We start from the raw sequence: 20,224 nt of genomic DNA on the forward strand, positions 1-20,224 counted from the left end.
TCCCAGTCAGGGCACATGCCTGGGTTGTGGGCCACATTCCCAGTCAGGGGCACTTGAGAAGCAACTACACATTGGTGTTTCTCTTCCTGTTTTTCTCCCTTCCTACCCTTCTATAAAAATAAATAAAATTAAAAAAATATTCAATTATATGATTTTCAAGTTCCTTCCTCAAAGAGCAAATGAAGTGTATCAAACCAAAAATATATATTTAAGACAACATTATGCATTTGAAGTAACACACAGAGGATATCTAAACATAGAATGACAAAAGCCCTTCTCTAGTAATCACCTTGAAGCTATTTGTTTAATTTCATTTTGACTATGCATCTTTTATCTTGTTTAGTCTTCAAGTTTTTATGGCTTTTGAGTGTTCTATGATTTTTATATAAATCTTAATTGAATGACATATACCCAGATGAGAATTTAGAATATCCATAGTAAATGCTTCAATAAATTTTTGGTTTTAAAAATCAAAGTTTTTGAAAGAGTCCTCTTATATTAGTTTCTCTTCCCGAACCTTTCTGTGTCAGTTCATAGACCAAGGCATCCCAACCGGAAAACTTCTTTTCCCTCTTCCATATTTTTCTAGCACATTCTATCATTCCACAAGTCTTGCTGATTGTACCTCCAATGTATTTTCAGAATTAAACCCATGTCCTATCCCCACAACTGCAACATCTTTTGGGGGGTAATATGTCTTCTTAGTACGTTTGATTCAATCTTTCTTTGACCTTTCCACATCTGTCCTTCCAGGTTAGTTCCAATTTATGCCCTGTTCAAATGCCATTTGCTCTGTGAGCCTTTTCCTACTCTTAGATGCAGAGTGAATGTACACTTTTCCCATTTTACCATGGCAGGTAGAAATCTACTGCAGTTATTTGTGCATATATTAATTTCCTCTATTGAACTGTTGTAGATTTGTAGCAAAAATCATGAAAGTAGTTCAGAGCCTGACACTCAGTAAGCACCATCTCAATTTCTAAAATATAACTCATGAATGAATGTTTAAAGATTAAAATTTCATAATTAACATATATGTACAGTACTCATTGCATTAGTAACCTTCAGACAACCTAAATGTAAACTGAACTTGACAGGTGACATGTGCAGCTATTTAGAAAATGAAACCCAGTTGCTCAATGTTGTATGGGAAATGACATAGTTGCATTTAATGTTTAACTTTAAAGAAGTTTAAGTCTCACTCAAAGTAATATCCTACTTGGATATCAAGAAGTCAATAAAAACAACTGGCTTTTCTTTTGTTAAGGGAAGTCTAGAAAATACATATTGTCATGAAGCAAACTCTCTTAGATCTAAAAAATGAGAACAAAATTAATGAGCTAAAAGTAAATTACTCATGTGAGTACTCATAAGCAATAAGTATTAAAATTGTTTGTATGCTCTAGATGATAATGAAAGTGATAATACTTTGAATCACATTAATTTTAAGCAATATATTTGGGGGTAAATTATATACTGATATCCTTTCTCTGTATACTATTTTCAAAATGAGTAATACGTTTTTAGATGATAGCTTGATCTTTAGAAGATTTGTTTGAAAAGATTTAATGTTTTTAAAATGCAACATTCTACTCTGCCTACATATTTTTCTCAGATAAAATATATTTAATCATTCTTAGAGTATTTTTCTATATTACAAAATATTTTTATCCTTATTTTCCTCTACATAAAGCAATGGAACTAAACCTATTATGACTCCACTTAAGTCTGACAAAAAGTTTAATAAAACCCTGGCCAGTTAGGGTCAGTGGATTAAATGCCAGCCTTGTGAACCAAAGGGTTGCTGGTTCAATTCGCAATCAGAGCACATGCCTGGGTTGTGAGACAGGTCCCCAGGAGGGGGCACGCCAGAGGCTACCACACATTGATGTCTCTCTCCCTTTTTTTCTCCCTCCCCCTCTGTCTAAAATTAAAAAAATAAAGTCTTTAAAAAAAGTTTAATAAAGAGCTAGGCAAAAAAAATAAAATTCTTAGATCTTAAAAAATAAATGTTTCCTCCTATTTAGTTCAGATAGCTATATATTTAAAATGACAACTGGAAATATGTTATTTTTGCTATATTAAAGAAGTGCAGATGGACAGGAAGTTTGCTAACATGAATTATGAGAGAATGTAATTACTTAAAAACATGAAAGTAACAAAGAAATATTATTCATAACTTACCTTATTTCATTCCTTGTTCTCTTTGCTGTTGTATGCAAGAGCTGGGTAAGGCTGCCAAGGTAAAGATCAAGGAGCACTGCTCAGGTATATATGGAGCTACTCATAAAGTTTTATTGCACCCTCAATCAGCCTATCAGTACTCACAAACACGTTCAATAAGCAATTATAAAAAACCTTAAACCTAGAAATAGTTTGGGTTAATATTTCTCTCTGGGAATTCAGTTAATTAATAATTGTACTCTCAAATAATCTTTGTTTTCTGTAAGTTATGAGTTGGCCTAAGAAGATAAAAGTATTTATTTACACTGTTTTTTCTCTTTTCAAAATTTCATTTTGTTTATTATTTAGGTGTTTTCTCAGTAAATCTTTTATCCCATTGTGTGATATTTAAATTTATACTGGAAAGTAGCAACTCATTGGTAAGCTAGAATTTAAAAAAATATTTGTAGAAACTAACAATTAAAATATAATAAATCAGATAAAGCAATGATTAACTAAAAGTTATCTCCTGTGAATATTAAGTTTGAAGAACCAACCAAATGCATAAAAATAAAATGTAAAATAGAGATAGATAAACAAGTAATCAAGATTAAAACCAACATTTTATTTATCTATTTTAATTAAAATACCTAATTATCAAAATTTTATTGGAAACAGCATTTCATACAGTAAAAATTATAGTATCAACTACACTAGTGGTTTGAATGAAGTATTAAAGCATTTAAGAGCAAAGTATTTGATATCAGAGACCTGGCATAAAACCCTAGCTAGGCTACATTTTCCTGAGGAACTGTGGGCAACTTTGTTAATTTCTGTAAGCTTAAGTCTCTTTATCTACAAGTAAACATAAAAATATCTACCCAAAAGGTCACTGTGAGAATTATATGAAATAATACAATTACCATTATTACAGTTCTACTATCATGAAGAAAGTACAATTTGACTCTTAAAAGATTGGTATATGCATTCTTCACACAATCTGGCCACTATATTTTTAAGGGAATACGATTTTTTCTAAATATAGTTACATAGAGTAGAGTAACTGCATAGTTTTTTTTAGTTTAAAAAGAAACAATATAAGTGTATGCTTGGATGACTGTAAGCCTCGGGGGAGATATAAAAGAGAACTTCTAGTATATTAAGAGCAGTGATATGGAAATATGGAATTATAATCGTTATAGACTGGTCTCAATGGGCAGAACTAAGTCCTATGTAATAAAAATTATGAGTGATTTACTTTCTATTCACAGCATAAAATTATATGTGTGTGTGTGTGTGTGTGTGTGTGTGTATGTATATGGCAAATGTTATTAAATCTACCCAAATCCCTTAGAACCAGGAGGAGAATGTAGCAAAGTCATGGGATAGAAGGCCAATATACAAAGTCAACCATGTCCCTATATAACAATGGGAAACTAAAGCTAAATATAAGTACATATATATCTAGCATATATATCTATAGATATAAATGGATAGATAATTTATGAAAGCATAGAAATCAGTACCTGGGTGTAACCTAAAAAATATGCAGAACTTGTATTTTGAAAACAACAAAATGTCAGTAAAAAGAAATCAAAGATCTCAATTAATGGACGCCTTGGTCAGAGAGCTCAGTTTGTGAGAGCATCATCTCAACATGACAAGGCTGCGGGTCGATCCCCCATCAGGGCACATGCAAGGATTAACCAATGAGTGCATCAAACACTTGGAACAACAGATCAGTCTTTCTCATTCCCTCCAACCCTCCCTCCATTCATCACTCTCTCTCTAAAATCAATTTAAAATGTAAGTAAATGGTATGATAAACTGTATTCATTGTTTACATAATGTAGTATTTCACTGCTATTGATTCTTTATAATTAGACTAATATATTAAATAGAAGTCCAATAAAAATTCCAACAAATAGTTATAGGCAATCTGACTATAAATTTTCTTTATCAGTGTTTATAGCAACTTTATTTGTAATTTCCTTAAACTGGAAACAACTCAGGTGCCCCTTAACACTGGGCATATGCATACAATGACATATTACTCAGCAATAAAAAGTTAGGAATATTTATAAAACATGAATGAATATTCATTTAAAGTAATGAATATTCAGGCAACAACATATATCGACCTTGAAAATCAGGTAGGTTGTTTTGTTATCCCCACAATTTCATTTTCTGATCGGTTCAAAATAAAGCAATTTATTACTAGTTTACCCAGTTTTTCCTTCTTTTAAGTGTAAGGGCAAACTCTAGCCTCTCCCTTATTGACCTGAAATGGTAAACTTCCATCAAGTTTTAGTCATTTTTTAGATTTGCTTTCATGTGTAGATATATTTTAAGTAGTAGTTTTTATCCTTTCTATTGAAAAAGCTTTACATGATTTGAAATTTTCATATCTTCTATATAAATTCATAGTTCCCTGTCCTGTGCCATGAGCTAGGCTTTGCCTTGAGTAGTTTCTCTTGTTTCTTTGGTCTTTACTTTCTCCCACACTATTCTGCTTTCATTCATTAACCTCAAGAAATAGAGAGCAACAAGATGGATGGGCCTTGAGAATATCAGGCTAAGAGAAATAAGTCAGACAGAAAAATTTAAGAACCAGATGATTTCACTCATACATGGGATATAAAGCTGAAAACAGCACATGAACAAACAAGAAAAACAAAAACTCTTGGACACTGACAACAGTGTGGTGGATTACCAGAAGGGGGGGTAGGTTAGTCAAGAGTAAAGTATGTCACATATATGGTGACAGAAGAGGATTTAACTTTGGAGGACAGTCACACAATGCAATATATACATCATGTATCATAGAAATGTACACTTGAAACTTACATAATCTTTTAACAAGGTCACCCCAGTAGATTTAATTTTTAAAAAAGAAAAAATATTACATCAGAATCTTCCAATATTCATTTTAGTATTCACCCATATCAGAATTCATTTCATAAAACATTTTATTTTTAGGAATAAAATGTAGGCTAAAAGCACATTTAAATCAAAAGTTTTAGTTAGATAATAAGTTTTAAGGCAATGCAGAACCAGTGAACTAAGAAACTATTCCCAGTTATCATATTCACTACATTCTGAGATTTTTATGACCACTCTTGCAATGTCGACTTTGAATCAAGGAGGATAAAGAGGTGGGTATTCCCATTTGAGCAATCACTGTCCCTTGACATATGTGAGACCTTGCACTGGGTGCAAAAGTCTTAAGTTCTTATCTTCTTATGACACAGTAGAAAAATTGTAGAATACAATGAGAATGCAGGCTACAATGATACCACAGGCTATAGTAATACCATGCTATGTTATCAACAAACTTTCATAAATTTTGCAAAATATACAAAAAAGGTTAAAATAATAATATTGTAATTATTTTCCCAGAAAGCTGGAGAATCTATAGCTACAATATAAAGTCAGACTGATAGTTAGAGTTACTTTTAAACTGGACTACATTATTTGAATTACATTTTTTAAAAACCCTAATCCGGGAAAAAATCCATGTGTTGCATGTCACTTATAAGGCACTTACCTCATTAACTGCTCTGCTTGTTTCCATTAACCTTGGTAAACGCCCCTGAAAAATTCTAATACAAGGCTTTGAATAGCCTCTACATTGCCAGCACAAACCTGAAAATTTGTTGTAAAACATGTTTTGGAGGGAGTAATACATTAGCTTTCTACAAGCACTGCATTGTTAAGAATTTCTACATTTTGTCAATTCTGGCAACATTACAAAGTAGTTTGTTTCACTCACACTTCCAAGTGTGGAGATTCTGTCTGCTGCCTGGCAGACAGAAATCTGAAAACACCACAATGCTACCACTTTTACAACAGCAACAACAAAAAGCTAAACACAAGTTTTTAGAAAAAAGAAAACACAAGTTTTCTTGAACTCGTCAGCAGTTGACTGATTACAGGTAAACCTGTTACCTTGATATCTGCGTTAAATCTGAGTTAACAATTGGAAGAATGCAAGAGGACAAAGGACAGCAACATTTGCTTACATGGATTGATCACCAGTGACAACAAGCCAGTGAGAATACTCCTTAATTTTGTGATAAATTGCTAAGGCTGAGTGTGGGCTATCATGACAGTAACCCTGCGAGCCACACGCCAGAAAAATTTTCATCTCACAGACACTTCTCAGGCATAGGACTGGGGACTGGATGGAGTCTTGAGAAATCCTCCCTGATGATGCAGGCAAAAAAAGGAGATGGTGACCAGCACAAGAAAGACATAGTATTCCACTTTCTCCCTCAAGTTTCCCACAGAGAAAGGCCTTCAGAGCCTGGGAAAAGGCAGTGAGCCCTGGTGCCTTCGGGGCATAGATGAACACCTGCTGAAGCCCGGACATGTGGCAGAAGGATGTCTTGCACCCGGCCAATGGGAAGGGGCTCCCTCCAGTTGGATATTGATAGAATCACTGAAAAGGCCAGGCTTCAACCCAGGGTTATAGCAGCTGTCTAAAATCGAGTCTGAACCAGAACAACAAATGGCATTTGCTCTCACCAAATTAAAGCACATTGAGAAATAGGAAACAGGTCTAGTGTTGAGTTCAAGAGCATGAAGACTCTAAGCCACGAAGAAAAAGAAAAGACCTAATGCTGAAGATAAAGCAGGCACTGAGAAAAATACACTCTGTAATCCTATACTTCCCCTGTCTTGTTTGGAAGTGAGGACTCTTCAAAGGTAAGTAACTCCAGAGGAATCTGAAGCTTGTAATGCAATTAGGGTAGTCATAGCAACAACAAAATCCAAATTCAGTGTGGTACTGACTTAACTGGCACAACCCTCCACAATAAAGGACTATCAGGGGTCAAGACATACCCATTTCCAGGCTTAAACACTCTTTCTCTTAGTCTCTACTATCCAACAAGAGATATCCCAGTTTACTTTTAGTACTAGATATTTATTTTTTAAATTTATTTTTCAATTACTCTTGACATACAATATAATATTAGTTTCAGGTACACACCATAGTGATTATATATTTATATACCTTAAAAAGTAATCACCCCCATTTCTAGTACCCATGTGATACCATAGGTAGTTATAATTTAGTTTTCTAAATAGTACTTATAATATAGATCCATTATAGCATACATAATGTATGAGCCTTCTCTATTTATCTATTTAATCAATGTACTGTTAATTATATATTTACTGATTCAAGTGTTATATTGAAACCAAAATTTTAGTGATGTAATTAGAAATATGTTCATTCTATGAAGTTCGAAAACTAGCAGTTATTCTATAAGAAAAATGTAAACCCATGCCTATATGAATTGAAGTGTAAATTTTACATAAATTATTTTCAACCAAGACAATGAAAAAATAGCAAATATTTATCAATAATAAAAATAAGAGCCCTGGCTGGCGTAGCTCAGTGGATTGAGTGCAGGCTGCAAACCAAAGCATCGCAGGTTCGATTCCCAGTCGGGGCACATGCCTTGGTTGCAGGCCACAGACCCCAGCAACCGCACATTGATGTTTCTCCCTCTTTCTCTTTTTCCCTCCCTTCCCTCTCTAAAAATAAATAAATAAATAAAATCTTTAAAAAAACTGTTGTTAAATAATAAAAATTTAAAAAATGACACAAATTTATTCATAAGGAGGCCACTGATAAAATAAGAACTTTGAAGAATATGAAGCACATATAAAGATTTGCCTTTAGTAGCATCTTATGAATGATATCTACTAATATTTGACTAAAACATTTTTAAAAACAAAAGGATGAGGATAAATACTTCCATTCATAAACATAAAAATGTAATTTGAACTATTTTTTAAGATTGTATTTATTTATTTTTAGAGAGGGGAAAGGAGGGAGAAAGAGGGAAAGAAACATCAAGGTGTGCTTACCTTCCAAGCGTCCCCTACTGGAGACCTGGCCTGCAACCCAGGCATGTGCCCTGACTGGGAATCGAACAGGTGACCTTTTGGTTCACAGTCTGGTGCTCAATCCACTGAATCACACCAGCCAGGGCATGACCTGAGGTATTATCCAGATTCAGTTTGTATAAGGTTAATATTGTTTTACGGGCCAAAATATATCTAACATTATCAAGATAAAAATATGTTGACCACCCATAAAAATGATTGCCAAATAACATTCATTGTACACTGTAACAAAACAAAAATCAAATAGTTAATAATCTCTAGTAGCTAAGATTATATGATCCAAGCTATTGTAGCAGATTTGAGTAAGCTGTTGCTAAATAAATAAATAAATAAAAATAAAAGGGAAGAAATATATTTATAAAAATTCAAAGTGAAAATAAATCATGATTTTAAAAAAATCAGAGCAAAAGCTACAGACAATGTCATTTAAGAAGTGAACTGCTTGAAAATTAAACAGGATAAGATTTGATTATTATTGGCCATCATAGTACTGTTACCAAACAACAAGGGGGGGGGGCAAAGGGCAATATACTATTACTGAAAGGAACCCCCCAGGTTTGTTATGTCCACCGCAGGAGGAAAGATGTCTCTCAATGCCAGAGAGTCGTGAAAAGGAAAGGAAATGTTTACTTAATGCTATACAAACTTAAAGTAGTGACCTAATGTCTTCATCAAAATCCCAAAGTCCCTTAAAACACCCACAAATACACACAGTCCTTCCTTCCCCCTTTGCCCAGTCTGGGGTACCGTATCTCAAGAAAAGAAATAGAAATCCGTGGCTCAGGCAGCCCCCAGTTCTTCCCAGTAATCCGTCTCGGCTGGTAGGCCTCCCTCAGTTCCCAGCACCATCAGCTGTGTTGCTGGGATCTCTGCTAAAGCCGGGTGGTGGTTCCCACTTCTAAAGCCTCGGGGGTCCCCACTCTGCTAAAGACCATGTGGTTCTCTACCTCCAATGGCTGCCATGTCTGGGTTTAAAGCCCCGAGCCAATCCCCCTCTGCAGCCCCATTTCCGATTTCTCCTATAATCACTTACACCTGCCAGCACTCTCCTATCCTTCCAGCTTCACTGGGCTGCCATCATGAATCCAGGCAGGCATGGCCCCATGTCCTGGAGTCAATCTTCGCCAAGCTTCCACGCAGGCACTGTAAGTCAGGGGACCTGCCCTCCCCCCTCCCCCCCCCCATTACATTTTGGTGGGGAAGTTACTTCCATTCCCCTGGCTCAGAGCAGGGCCACAGCCATTTAACATATCTATGTAACCAGTTAAAGGTTATAGATATGTTAAATGACCACACCAGAGGGTAGCTGCAAAGCTGTTGCTATGCAAAACAGCTCTCAATGGCCCTGCTCCGTGTGTCCCTTCCTCCAGCTCACACCTGAAGGGGAAGGGGTGAGGACATCTTAATATTTCCTGGACACCTTGAGTTCTGGACCCCATTCCAAATGCCTATTTGGGCCCCCTTCTTGGCTGCACAGTACTATAGTTTTTAAGGATGAATCTTCATTTTACAGGTGGTTTTTGTTTGTTGACTTTCTTGTTGTTGGTTTTAATACCCTATCATTTTAATTTGGTTATTTAATGTTCTGTATCAAAAACTAAAAAAGTGATTGTTTTTATTTTCCATTTATTTTGTAAGTTTATCTGTTTTGTAATATTAATTATGATGGAATAACATTATTTCTATATTTGGAGCTTTTGCCAATTGGATATTTTATCTAATTTATTTAAATCATTTTAATTTAAATGCTTTTGTAAGACAAAAACATGGAATATTATGCAATTTACTGTTTGGTAATTTTTGTTTTTGTTATTTTATTTATATTATCTATAGTTTAAAACACTTGTTTAGCATACAGAAAGAAGTCAATAAATATTAGACAAAGTTAACTAATAAACTAAACCTAATAAAAACAAACCCAAAGAGAAAAAGCATGTATTCTCTCTGCTGATGTTAGGAAAGTTATCCTTTAAAGATAAAGGATCTGTGAGAAGACATTTATTTGTCTTACTGATCTTATAAAATTTAAACAAACCGCTACCTACAAGAAATGTAAGTTAAGTATTTTGCAAACATTTTTTCACAAAGATATTTGCAATCCTTTGTTTATTGCAGTGTTTTTTGTGGTGACCAGGACATGAAAGTAACCAAAATACCCTTAGATGATTTAATAAAGAAGATGTGATACACACACACACACACACACACACACACACAGGAATATTACTTAGCCATTAAGAAAAGATGAAATAGTGCCATTTGTGGTAACATGGATGGATCTGGGTATATCATGTTAAGCGAAATAAGTCAGACAGAAAAAAATAAAGAACCATATGATATCACTCATATGGGGGACATAAAACTAAAAGCAACAAGTGAACACACAAACAAAAACTCACGGACATAGACAACAGTAGGGTAGTTAACAGTGGGAAGAGTGTGGGGAGATAGTAAAAGGTAAGTGGGGTCAAATATATGGTGAAAAGTGAAGATTTGACTTTAGGTCATAAACACCCAATGCGATATACTGATGATGTATCATAGAATTGTACACTTGAAACCTATACATATTCCATTAACCAATGTCACCCCAATAGGTTTAATAAAAAATATTTTGCACCAAAAATTATTTTGGGAAGTAAACTTCCCTCACCATATTTACAAAAATTATATTTCACACAATACAGGGCTGATAAATTTAAGTCCTAATGCTCAGACTCAAATCTGATGTTTCCACTATTTTTTCACTATTATGAATAATATTTTAAATTTCTCCGTGCCCCATGTCTTACCATGGCTGTTAAAAATTTCTATTACCTATATAATTCCACATTAAATTCTTTGTTATATCATTTTCTATGTATTTTATGTGTGTGTATATTTTTCAATTGACTTAGTAAAAACCTGTCAATGTTTGAAACTATGTTAGCATATAATTTCGTACTAGTTAGTGGCCTATCAAATAGTAAATACTTAATATCACTGAGTGCATTAGCAAGTATTCATTCTATACATATAACTCCCACAGTGATGAAAAATGAAATTAAGAGAGTTTATATATGCCTATACATGGTAAAACATAATATTTAAAATGAGTGAATGAGGAGACATTATTTGTCAATGACTTTGGTTACACTCTCCTAGTGATACCTCAAGCAACATTCTCTGTTGCATGCCCTGAAAGGTCAACTAAATAGATTGTGTACTTAACCACTTCCTGACAGAATAAAGAAACCTGAAAAGAGCACACCTGAATTTCACCCAGCTGTGAGTTTCTTGCTCTCTGGTTCTCAAAGTGAAGAATAGATAATGTTGAGTAACCATAATTCAACCATATAACCCAAGAAGTTTCACATGTGTTTAAAAAAGAATGTAACTTCTTGAAATTGAATCCAGTATCCTTCTCTTTCTATATAGAATTTTTCATCCTTAAAAAAAAAACAGACATTTTGGGAGAATGAGAGAAACAGATGCTGGAAAACAAATTCATTAGACTGTATATATTCAGTTTATGAGATGATAAAGATTCCTGAGTCAACTGCCTTAGTATGAGAAAAACTAATGTTGGCAATTTTATTTAAATTAGGAAGTATTCAAAGATATTAGTAGCCAGGAAAATTTGGAAAAATGTTAGACTCTTATCTTGAAATATTTGTTTAAGCTAATGCAATAATTAAAGCATAAATGAAGTATTTGATTGTACTGATCTTTATAATGTCCACGTCTGAAGACACAACTTGTCCTAATGCACAAGCAGTGAACATAACCAGGGCTGTATCCAATCATACTTTACTGTTAAATGAAAATCTTCAAGAAGCTGGAATTATCTGCATTTGATGTAACCTTTTTTATAAAAGATGGCAATAAAAAGCAATACATTTATTTTTAGTTATAATTCAGGGTCACAAAAAGTAATGCATTCTTTTTAAAGTTTATCTTGCACTTTTTAAGGAAGTGCATATTATTAAAGCATAAAGATACTTTTCAGTTCCTCAAAGATGTCCTATACCAAAGGGTTACAGTATGTGGGAGGAAAAACCCTCTGTTAGAAAAACAATTTTTACCTCACTTATTTATAAAAGAAATATTTTACCAGTATATTATTTAAAATATAATTAGAATTGTACCTCTATTTTTAGATAGAATTTTAAGAAGAGAAACTAGAAAAACAAATTTAATATTTTTATTATAGATACAACAACTGAAGGATGAGTTCTCTGAGGGACAGGATGTTGAGAAAGAACAGAGCCACAAAGTAATTCTGAAAGTCAGACAAACATATTTTCTATCTTTTAAGATTCACTTCAATATTGTCTTGACAATCATGAAAAGTAAGAAGAGTCCACTTTCTCCTGAAATAATTCAAGATCTTTTAGTGGCATTATTTCTACAGCTACCATCCTCAAAATCGACCTGCCATTGTTCATGTTTCAGTTTTTGCATGGAGTGATTTGATTATCTAAGCTCTTAATTAAGATTGTTCCTCTTATCAGAATTTCTATAACTATCTAAAATTATGTAAACCTTATTGTGTTTTCTGGTAGTTTCAGGTGTGTAGGACTTAGCCATGAATGTTACAAGCTAAATAATGTACCTGTAATCTTCAAACCTTAACAAACCCTGCAAAGTGGAATTTATAATTCCCATTTTACAGATGGTGCCATTGAGACTGAGTAATATCTACCCAAAAGCACCCAGCAAAATGTGGGTTCAATTCTACTCTGATTTATAATTTGAAAAACTTTTTCCATCATAGGTTTTCTCCCCATATAACATAAAACATTTTCTTTTACTTTAAAATCCACTCTAAAAACAGAGTAGATACATAATAAATAACTGTTGGTTGACTAGTAAGCTAATAAACATAAGTTTAGAATAGCAAAATGAAACTATTCCATTTTTAGATAAATAAACATCAGCTTGGAGGAACAATAAAATTATTGTGCATATATAAATTTATTCCAGGTTTTTTAATGTCACAATGAAAACCCAGTGAATCTGAGTTTATATGTACAGAACAATAAGCTCTGAAATCAAAAGACAGGTTGCTGAATGTCAACATGTAAAAAGTACATAAAACCAGGTATTAAAGAGGGGTGATTCATTTTAAATTGTGAATAATGCTTCTTTTATAATATTATTAATAATGTTACCATTTTAGTAAAGCGTAAAACTCAGGAAATATGAAGGTCATTCAATATCGTCTCTTTCACCTTAAATAGAGATCAGCTAGAAGAAAATGACAGTAATAATATCTCAAGCCCCTTCCTATCGAAGGGAAGACTCCAAGACCTGGAAAAAAATAGCCATCACTCAGGATGAAAGCGAACATGATAACCAAGGTTTACAACAATTTTCCCGTGTCTTCGGAAACACTACAGAAATGTTACATGATGATCAGTATCTGTTACATGTTAATTTATATTTATAATATTTTAGCTTGGTAATCTATATAGGGACCCAATCCTTTATTCAACATTCAATCTGAAGGGACAATGTGTTCTCAGGCCATTTTCAGTGACTGTCTGCTGTTGCCTCAGCCACTTTATTTACTGTAAACTCAGAGACAATGAAACCACAATGAGGATAAGGCACCTTGAATGGCTTTGGCTTTTAATCTCTTAGGACATCAGAAGTTACAAACAAAAGAAATCAATACAAATATCCTTCTGTTGAGGAGGAAACTTACATATAAGAGACACTACAGTCAGTATCAAGGTTTCTAAAATTTGGAGGGATTAGCAGTCCCACATACAGTTTATTGCACACCCCAGACATGTCCCCCCAGTCTGCTTCTCAACCCCCAACTGCCTACGTTCTTTCCACTTCAAGTGCCACTCAGCATATCCAGTATTTTTCCCTTTGATCTCTAAAAACTACATTTTATTCAGCCTCAGGATATGCATATAGAAATTTATAAATTTGAAGCTAAGCTACAAATTAATTTGAGAATGAAGACTATATGCTAATGTGGTCTAATTATCTTTGTGTTCCTTAAGTGTCGTATACATTATAAACACTCAGAGAAACTATTGAAGCCATACAACTTTAAAACTAAATGTATTGACAGCAATGATATATCTTAAAATTCCAAATTCACTCTATTTTTTTTTATTTTTATTTTAATTTTTAAACTTTTTTGGTTGTTCATTTACAGTTGTCCCCATTTTCCCCCATTGCTCTCTGCATTAACTTAAATGTAAAGGCACTTCATCATAATACTAGTGACACTTCAATGTAATTACAATGTTTGCATCCTCATTTAGAATCTGATCATTTGATTATTTAATTTCTAACATATTAGCATCTCTATGTGACTATAAGTCATTGTATCTGCCCTATTTTTCATAGCACTACTCAATAACAGAACAAATTACATAAGCATTTTACAATTAATGATTAAACCACTCATTCAACAAAGCAACCATACTTTCAGTAAAGTGCAATTTTTTTATACATTTAACATGAAATTTCAGTTGAATCCTTTCTTTAGATATTTAGGCAAGTGAAATTTAAAATCAAAATGTGTTTTTTAAATGCTTTTTAAAGTTATTTTTTCAGACAGTTTATGGAAACAACTTCTGTATCCTGCTTTATTGGTATGCAAATATTATTTTTAAAGGATTGGAAATTCAATGCATATAATAAAAGAAACAAGTATTTATTATTTGTTACCTCACTTTATTTAAAACTGTTATTCAATAGTTTTCTGTTACAGTAAAATAATGTTGTTTCCATCTTGTTAAAGAAGAAAAAATGAGGATAAAAGGAAAAGAAAGAAAGAGACCCATATCACATTTAGATGTGTACTTCCTATTGGCAAAATGATGTTCCCAAAATATTGTTTAAGCTAATGAAATCTTCAAATAACTAACTCAGATTTCCCTTAAAAGCCTTAAGGAGAAATATTCTATATCTTTGAAGCCTGAAGTCCTCTACTGCCCTCAAATTGCAAGACAAGTTATATTTAAGTAACTATACTTTCTTCTGAAAATACTATTATGTGCATAAAAAGTAAGCATCTGATTTTGATCAAACACCAATTGTTTCATCTCATTTAGAGAGGAATGAGACATAATGAATGACTGCATTGTTTTTTATACCATTAATTCAATTTAATTTACCATACTTTAAAGAAGATAATTCAATATTACTGGGGATATATAATAAACATAATTTCAACATGCAAATCAAATAAGGAAGAATAAATTGAGAAAATAAGAGTATGCATATCAAAATAAATTAAGTTTTACAAAGCACATAGAATACTGAGATTTTTTCCAAAGCCTAACCAATGATCAGGAAAATACACAACAATGAGATACCACAGCACACTTACCTGAAAGAGCCAAAATCGAAAACATTAACAACATCAACTGCTGGTGAGGATGTGAAGCACCAGAAACTTTCACTCATTGCTGTGGGGAATGCAAAATGGAACAGCTGCTTTGGAAGATGATTTGGAAGTTCCAAAATTAAACCAACTCATTCCATATGATCTAGTAATCATGCTCCTTGGTATTTACTAACAATTTGAAAACTTATATCCAGAATAGGCAAAGCACAGAGTATTTTAGGGACAGTTAAACTACTTTATATGATACTATAGTGGTGAATACATGTCATTAAACATTTGTCCAAACCCGCTGAGTATATAACAGCAAGAGTGAACAGTAATGTAAATTAGGACTTTGGATGAAAATTATGTGTTAAAGTACATTCATTGGTTGTGACAAATGTACCACTCTATTAAGGGATATTGATAGTAATAGGGGCTGTATGTACATGTGGAGACAAGGGAGGATAAGGACAAACTCTGTATCATCCTCTCAATTTTTCTATGAATCTAAAACTTCCCTAAAAATCACAGTATAATATTTGTGCCTAGATACAGAGAACAGACCAATACCTGTCAGAAGGGAGGGAGGTTTGAGGGCTGTGTAGAAGAGGTAAAGGAATTAACAAAAAAAAAATCATAGACACAGACAACAGTATGGTGATTACCAGAGGGAAAGGGGGTGGGGGGAGGTAGAAGAGGGTAAATGGGGGATAAATGGTGATCAAAGGAGACTTGACTTGGGATCGTGGACACACAAGACAATGTACAGATATATTATAGAATTGTACACCTGAAAGCTATATAATTTTATTAGCCAATGTCATCCCAATGCATTCAGTAAATTAGGTAGCCATCCATACATCCAATGAATGTATCAAAAAACTGTGGTACATTTACACAATGAAATACTACACAGCAGAAAGCAAAAAGGAGCTCCTACCCTTCACGACAGCATGGATGGAACTGGAGAGCATTATGCTAAGTGAAGTAAGCCAGTCGGTGAAAGACAAATACCATATGATCTCACCTATACGTGGAACCTAATCAACAAAACAAACAAGCAAGCAAAATATAACCAGAGACATTGAAATAAAGAACAAACTGATGTAACCAGAGGGGAGGGAGGAAGGGGATAATGGGGAAAGGAAGGGAAAGGGTTATCAAAGAACATGTATAAGGGACCCACAGACAAAGCCAAAGGAGGGAAGGATTGAGGGTGGTAGGAGGGAGTGGGTGAAGTGGGAGAAAGTGGTGGTGAGAAACTAGATAGGACTGTGCTTGAACAACAACAAATTTTATGTATATACATATATATATACACACATACATATATATATATGTATTTATCTAATATTTCACAAACAACTTAGGGTCAGTATTTCACCACCTTAAGTAATTGTAAAAACCACACCATCTGCAAGGTTCTCTGTCCTCCCTCTATTTATGTTGTAGAATACATTGAAAATTTCATGACTGTGTTATAATTTTTCCTCTCAACCATCAAACATATTTTAGGTAACTCAACAGGAGAAAAATGGATATTAAATATACTCAAATGTTTACCATTTCAACTCTTCTTTTCCTTATTATGTTCCATATTTCTGTCTGAAGAGCATTCTTTAACAAGTCTTTTAGACTGGTCAGCTGGCAATACATCCTTTTAGTGTTCCTTTATCACAAAATGTTTTTATTTAATAAAAATTCCCCAGAATTTTTAATGTATATAGAATTCTGGGTTGACAGAACTTTAAAATTGCTTTTTCCACCCTGGCTGGTGTGGCTCAGTGGATTGAGTGCTGGCCTATGAATCAAAGAGTTGCTGGTTTGATTCCCAGTCAGGGCACATGCCTGAGCTGCAGGCCATGTCCCCAGTGAGGGGCATACAGGAGGCGACCAAACATTGATGTTTCTCTCTCTTCTCTCCCCCTTCCTCTCTCTAAAAATAAATAAATAAAATATATTTTTAAAATGTTATGTTCTTTCTTTGTAGCATCTGTGTCTTTATGTGAGGGATCTACATTTATCTAGGTAGTGTTCTTTTACAAGTAAGGTATATGAATCTGAAGTTTAAGATAAAGGTCTAAATTTGAGATTTAAGTTTGGGTGCCACCAGATTTCTGTTTAAGCTATAGAGAGGCCCAAAAACTAATAATTGAGGACCTTCAATATGAAGTGGTCAAGGGGAAAAGGAACCATCAAAGAAAACTAAGAAGAAATCACTTTTGATTTAGGGGGAAAAATAGTGAGATATCCTAGAAGCCAAGTAAAAGAAGTATATTAAGGACTAAGGACTGTTGTATGGTGATAGAAAAAGATTTGATTTTGGACTGTGGGCACACAATCAATGTACAGTTGATGTATCAACTTCATGTATCAAGTTGATGTACACTTGAAACATAATTTTATTAAACAATGTCATCCTAATAAATTTAATAAAAATAAAATTTAGAAAAAGAATTAAGAACTCATGAACTTTGTGAAATGCTTCTGACAGATCAAAGATGATGAAGATTGAGAAATAATCACTGGCTTTAAAATGTGAAAGTTATAAGTGAATCAAGACCACTTCTGTTGGAATGTTGATTCAAGTCTGATTTTACTGAGTTTAAGAAAGAAAATGTAACAAATGAAGATACAATCTTAAATGTTAAGCTGTAAATGTTTAAACTGAATTGTCATCTATCATCTATTTTATTTCATTACTTAAAGAAAATCTTAATAAAACAATTAATAGTTTACTTAATGGGAATTCTGGGGAAAGAGAGTGTAAGGCAGGACCCCCCCCCCAAAAAAAGTGTATATATTTTTATGTTTAAACTTCACTTACCTTCAAAGTACTATCCATTTGATGCAATATACCTATCCAAACTTTTTTCATTGCTCAGAACAGTTTTTTTAACTCATTGATTTTGATGCCTTTTAGTGCTTCTGGTATTTTTTGTTTCTTCTCGTCCACGTAAGCAAAATGTTTCCCTTTGAGGACTTTTTTTATGCCAGGAAACAAACAAACAAAAAAAAGTTACTTGGGGTGAGATGTGGTGAATGGGGTGTGGGGCATAGGGGTCATGCCACTTGGGCTCAAAAACTGCTGAACACTCAATACAGTGTGGACAGGCATGCTTGAAAATCAGCCATCATGAGATGAGCAAACATAGTTGAAAGAGTCTTCAAATAAGGTTTGCTGAAACTGAATGCAGCCTCTCACAATAACACCAGCTGATACACTGATACAGATAGGTTCCTAGAACACTCACCTAATGAAGGAAACCTGTAGTAAAGGGGCCCAATCTCCAGGAGATAATCCCAATTTGGGGGGATCCCTTTTCATATAAGAAAACTTCAGATAATTGAAGTTTACTTTTGAAATTATAATTCATTTGGATAAATTATTTCTGAATTTTATTTCTTATCCTATTCCTTTGTTGGTATATGAAGGTAATGATTTTTTTTTAAGTTAGAGTAATATTTTAGAACATGAAATAAGGGGACCTATAAACATTGTTTTTCTCTCTTTCATGCTACTAAAATTATTCTTTTTAGACTTAACAGCATGCTACCTTTTATATTCAGTTTCCTTATCTGATTTATGGTATTTGATTTATTGTTGTGCATTGTACTAAATAGCCATATTTATTAGATAAGCATGATAACTTATGGCTCCAAATAAATTTCTTTCGTCGTCTTCCAAAAATATTAAGTAAGAACTTCAACGCATCCTCAAACATTTGGTGCCAAACAGTTTCCTGTTTGTAGGTTTCCCTTAAACCATTCATCTTCCAGAATCTAACCTGCTGAATAAAGATATTATTTTCTTATTATGTTCATATAATCACTTGCCAGATCATTCTGGAATAATGTAGATGATGAATAAAATAAGAAGAAAAATGATCTTTGTACAAAGTCTAATTCACATCCAAATATATATGAAATATTTAAAATATATAGAAATAGGTTAATGATTGACTCTATAAATAGTTCCATGTTCATATGCTCTTATTTAATTATTACAAAACTGTATTAAAGTAGGTTTTAATATCTTTGTGTTGTATACAAAGAAACTGTGGCTTAGGGAATGGGTTATATAATTTTACTAACATGGCATGGCTCTAATTTGAAATTATATTATTTTTAAAAAACTAGAAAATAGTAATAGTAGTAATAAAAATATCTGATAGGCCAAATGAAATGTGGACCTACAAATCAAGTCTGTCAAAGTTTCTTGAATATGTAAGATTAATTAATCAATTTGTATTTTATTTTATTTTTTATTGTTGTTCAAGTACAGTTGTCTCCATTTTCACCCCACTGTGTACCCTCACCCGACCCATCCCCACCTCCCACCCTTGAACCTACCCTCTTTGGCTTTGCCCGTGTGTCCTTTATACATGTTCCTCAATTTAAAAAAATGAAAAACAATACACAAAAAGAGTAGACCATAACTATTCTCCCAATATCTCTGAACTTGACCAGAATTCAATTTTTTAAAGTTGTTTTTAATAGGAAAAGTTATAAAAGAGAAATAAATTTGATATTTGGCCAAAGATAAGGGACAGGCAATAGAAGAAAGAAAGAAGAGAATATGTAGGCAGTCTTTGATGCTGATGCCCAAAGACTATTTAAGAGTTTCATCCTGGTAGACACTTAATAAATATCTGTTAAATAAGGCCAAATGATTAATTAATCCACAGGATATTTAATGCTTTCCTCATGTCATAATATTTCAAGAACAATGAGTTTCATTTGTTTGTTTAACCATGTATTTAGTTCTAAAACCAGCATAATTTTGGAAGTTTAACACAACTC

Source organism: Phyllostomus discolor, chromosome 2 (assembly GCF_004126475.2).
Source record: "Phyllostomus discolor isolate MPI-MPIP mPhyDis1 chromosome 2, mPhyDis1.pri.v3, whole genome shotgun sequence".
Lineage (NCBI taxonomy): Eukaryota > Metazoa > Chordata > Mammalia > Chiroptera > Phyllostomidae > Phyllostomus > Phyllostomus discolor.